Below are 5375 nucleotides of genomic sequence, written 5' to 3'. Positions count from 1 at the left end.
TCCATCCCCCAAACGAAAAGTGGAAGTTGCATTAACAAGGCTAAGAATCGGGCACCAAGACTGACTCATGGGCCGATGATGGCTAAAAATCAGGCACTTTGTGAGGGATGCCCAAGAGCCCTTAACAATCGCACATGTAGTGGAAAAAATGTGCAACATTCTCAGACCAAAGACGTATGTACTTGTCCCCCCCATATACACTGAAGAATGTTTGGGGGGGGAAATTTGAAAATAGAGGGTCTTATTAGTTTCCTTAGGGAGACTAATATTTTTATAAAAAAATTTTTAATTATGCATAATGTTTATGCAATAATTTTATACACTTAGAGTATAATATTTATGCTTTGATTTTTGATTTGTTTATTGTTATTTATAAGAAATCTATTGATAGATTTTTAAAGTTTTAAACATTTTAATATTTCTGTTTAACAAGGTATTCGCCGCTAATGACCTTAGCTGTTGACGCGGCAGATAATTTTAAATAATCAATCAATCAATCTCTCTCCTTTCATCCGCTTCAAGGTGGAATGGGAGGTTGACAACAAGCTCTCTTTCTTGGACACCCAATTCCATCGCTCTGCTGACCACTTCTCCTTCTCCATATACAGGTAGCCTATGCATAGTGGTATGTACATACACTTCTTCTCATACCAGCCTCTCCATGTGAAGAGAGATGTTGCCACCTCGCTGTTCCTTCGCGCCCTTCGCATCTGTGACCTCCAGTACCTAGATGGAGAGATCGCCTTCCTTCGTCGCTCGTTCTCCAAACTGGGCTACCCTGGTCATGTTCTCGACGCCGCGTTATCCTGGCACGGCTTTAAAATTCTACCACGACTATCCTCCTAAAGAGACTCCTCACCTGCCCGTCCTCAGCCTCCCCTACACTGAGGAAATCTACTCTCTCCTTTCGCCTCTTCACCTCTCAACTGCAGGTGATCTTTCGAAAGGGAAACACTCTCGTCGCAACCTGGTCCATCCCAAGCCCTCCTTCTCCTCGAAGGGGGGGAAACCTTTTGCTGTTCGTTGTGCCTCCTGTGATAAGCAGTACTTTGGCGAAACAGGCGCCAGTTATACCAAGCATCTGTCTCAACATAAGTACTCTGTATCCAGGGGACACAACAATAACGCCCCCTTTTGCCATCAGTGGGACACTGGCCATCAGATGGACTGGAGCGCGGATTGTCTTTCCTTCCGCCAATGTCCACTCCCGCAGGACTGGGGGGAATCTTCCCTTAAAAAAAGGGCTGCTGCCTAATTTCAACTTGAACAGGGCTTTTCTCCTGCTGATAGTTTCCTTGCTTCCCATATCCTCCGCCTTCTACCGTATGCCGGCCACCCGGCTCATAGTCCGCCTGATCCTCCGACCTGATGTGACCTCCCTTTGCTTCCGTTCGTCTGTCCTCACCTACCCTGTGTTACCGCGTTGCCTCTCCTCTCTCTCTTTTATACCCCCTCCTCTCCCTTTCCTCTTGGGGGGTAGCATGTCGCCGTCAGCGGGTCTTGCCCTACACGCAAAGAAATATTAAAGACAAAAAGGCAAAACACGTAAACAGAACAACAACCCCAAAAACATACGCCTCAAAAAGTCCAACCCTACAGACATCTACACCCCCTCACACAAGACCTCCCACGATTCCCCCGAGAAACCCAATGCCTCCCCCACCACAGTTCCCTCAAAACAACATCACCCCTGACATCAACACTAAAATACAAACAATATACACATAGCTTGATAGCTGCCAAATACAAAGCAAAAAGATTCGAAAAACATTGCCCCTGTACTCCTACAAAGAAACAACCCCCCTAAAACGTTGTGATTCCCGGGGAAATCTTTGAAGACGAAGACCTATACATACCTGAATATCACTCGCAAACAAACACAAACACCGAGGCTAGACCGGCGACCACCACACAACCACAGCCCTCTACCTCCCGCGCACACCTACTCCCACAACCACAACGCCAACCAAGACTAAGTTTACAACAAAACACCACAAAAAACACAAACAAACATAAACGCAAACTGCCATCACCACTAAACACGCACAAGAAAAAAGACAAAAAAGACCCACTGCCCCTGATGACCACCGCACCCCCTCGTCGTCACCACGACGACACCATTCTGGGGGACTCGATAGTGGGGATAGCCCCCAAATCAACCTCCCTGGGGTTTTGAAGCGGGGGGGGACCTCGCTACCTGCTCCCCTTGGGGGACGCAGTCTCCATTCTCCCTTTTTAGGGGGAACTTCGGGGGACAGGAAGTATCGGGAATTGGTCCGCCGATTCACGGGGAATTCCACGTCTCCCCTCCCAGGAGGTCCCTCCCCGGACCCCGAGAGGGATGCGGCTCGGACTCCTCCGCGCCCCCGCTTCCGGGAACAGCAAACGCCACGAAAAGTGGGTCAGCGTCAGCTTGACCTACTCTAAGTGGCGTGCTGACACTTAGATGTGCTGCCTCCAACGCCAAACTGCACCTGTTTTAACGCCCTTACACGCCCACCCCCCCACCCCACCACACTCACACTTACAAAACATACAAACGCACACAAGCTACCAGGTCAAATTTAAGGGAAAAAAAACACCAGATGGATCTGTGCTATGGGTGAGAAACGAAAATGTGTCGTCCTCACGATCACCCCTGAGAAATGCTTCTGTGCCTCCCAGGGCAGGAGGCTATGTAAACAAAAAAACTACAAACCCGAGTTTCGGTTGTCCGCCTGGATAGTCTATGCCTTCTTAGGAGAAGGAAGGCGGCCCTGGCCCGCGAAAGTCTTCTCGCTGGACCGAGGCGATGAACAGGGGCCAGTTCCTGCCTGGCAGCAAACAATCTTTTCCTTGTGTACTTCTCATACTTCCTTCACATCTTTCACCCTTCTTCCCTTGTTTTATTACGTTTTATTAAATTTTAAACTTTTATTAAACTCAAGTTAAGTTAGCTTCGGCGCTTTTTACTGTAAACTCGGCACCCGTGTTCCCCACGGCTCGGGGCCCAATCACGCTCAGGCGCGATTGTTGCCGGGTCTCGCGAGCGCGGGTGGTCGGGGCGGCGTAAATATGCTGCCTTTTAAGCTTTTAATTTTACTTGTGTTCTCGTGTTCCCTTCTGTTAATTTTTTTGTTCTTTGTGTTCTTTTTTCTTCATCATAATGTTTAAGTTACTTTAGTTTTTAAGATTATTTTATGGTGGTTGTTTTCCTAAAAAAATCTTTTAATCTCCCAAATAAAAAGTAAAACCCCCGTTAAGGGAGCCCCATCCCGTTTTTTATTCTCCCTTCCCCCCCTCCTCTCTCTCTCGGTAGTGACCTCAAACCTCACCCAACGCCCCCTCTCATCATCCTTCCATAGCGTAAGTGTCCCTCATCCTAATCCTTACCTCCATCTCACTGGTTACGGATTTTCGACACGTGACATCTGCCGCCTGCACCCTGCCATGACCGTGGCTTCTTTGGCGTAAGGAGTGCCAACACGCGAGTGGGGGAGGAGATGTCATGGCCAGTGTTGGTAACCCAAACGTGGTGAGATCGCCAGAGCACATCTCCCCAGAAGTCCTGCCGCCGACAGGGAGAAATCTCAAGGGAGGTAGCCTCTGATTAGCGATCTCACTCGTACTTCAACCTGCAGCCTCACGGTTAGCCGAGGGAAACACCTTGCCATGGGCGAGAAGTCCGTGCACGGTGGCGCCCCGATGGCGCCGGATAGGCCACCTTTACCGCTCCCAACCTCACAGAGGCGGCCCTCAAACGGCAAGAGGTTGCTAAAAAGCGACCAGACTTTGTTCCTGCCCCCCCAGGCACCTACGTCTGGGGGAGGAACAAAAGCGAAAAGGCCTTCCCCACCTCCTAAAGGAAAGGAAGCTGCCCCCCAGCCGAAACCGGAGATCTCCGACAACCAGGAGTTCCCCCAAGTAAAGCAAGTGCAGAGGAACCACAGGAAGAAAGGTTCCAACAGCACGAGGGGGACATGTCGATCCTGATCACTGCTGTGGTCACAGCAGTGGCAGTATCCTTGTCCAGGACCAAGGAAGAGGCGGACAAGGCAGTCGACGTTGCCATGACGGCATTCAAACAGACTGTGAAAAGCATAAAGGGAAGGAAGATGGAGAGGGCCAAATCAGCCCAATCCTCTCCCTCAGCCAGGCCGAGACTCCCCTCCCCTCTCCAAGCCAGGCTAGGGCCCTCACAGGCAGAGCCTAGCCAGGGCTATCCCCTCAGAGGCAGAGGCCTAACCAGGCTGTTTTCAGTGCCACAAGCCGAATCAGAAGAAGCTGAGCCTGCCCGGGGCAAAGTCAGCTAATGCAACAGAAACCAGCCTGGCCCGAGAAAAAGCCAAAGACGAAAAGGTCAGGCTACCAAAGGCTCTCCACCCCCAGGGGGATCCAGGGATAGCCCAACAGCGAAGGGAACCCCTCAAGCAGTGAGGGGGTTCACAATGAAGTTGTCAGACTCCGACCGTCAAAACCCCAATATGACGATGTCTCTGATGTAAACTATCAATTAGTAAACATCATGGCACGCAAATCTAAGTATTCTGCCAGTGGAAAAAATCGTGGCTTCTCCTCAAGGAGTGCCCCCTTTCCCCCACGCAAATAGTGCGATCAAGGAGCATTGACATCGTCATGCTCCAGGAGACATTATCACGGAAGCTGTTCGCTTCGCCGGGTATCACGTCTACTCGCTGCCCCGTTCCGATGGCAAAAGAGGCCTGATGACCCTGGTGAAAGCAACAATTCCCCGTCCGCAATAGCCGATGCACCGGGACTGTGGAGAAGATGTTGGGAAACTCTTGCCGTCGAGATTCAACTGGCCGGGGGACCCCTGAAATTGACAATGTGTACAAACAGGCACATGCAGTAGCTTAGACATCAGCAGGTATGTGCTTCGCAGCACACGACGAGTGATCCCTAGGGGGAGACTTCAATGCACACCACCCCATCTGGCTCCCTGCAGGGTAAAGGGTGCGGCTGGCCGTTTACATAGCCAACGTGCTTGAGAAAATTCCCCGAGATCGCTCTCCTCAACAGCCAGGAGCCAACGCATGTGAGAGGAGGGGTCCTAGACCTCACCCTGGCCACTGGACTCTGGTGGAGAGGATTGGCTGGCGTGTCGATGAGAACCCTTCACTAGTGGGCCATTATGGCACTATAACAACCCTCATGGATAGTTGGGCCCAGGGCCCAAATACCACGACCGAATCCCAAAATGGAAAAAAAAGACAAGGCCAACTGGCAGGCGTTTCAGAGGCCTTGGCCCGGTTGAGAGAATGAACCCACACAGAGCGAAAAAGTGGAAGCGCTACAAGCCCGATTGTAAATGCCATGATGAGGGAGCCTATGACCATACCAAAACTCGGCCTGGGTCCAGGAGTCACAAGAGCCTG

Source organism: Penaeus monodon, chromosome 5, assembly GCF_015228065.2.
Source record: "Penaeus monodon isolate SGIC_2016 chromosome 5, NSTDA_Pmon_1, whole genome shotgun sequence".
In the NCBI taxonomy this organism is placed as follows: Eukaryota; Metazoa; Arthropoda; class Malacostraca; order Decapoda; family Penaeidae; genus Penaeus; species Penaeus monodon.
This window is presented reverse-complemented; position numbering follows the sequence as displayed.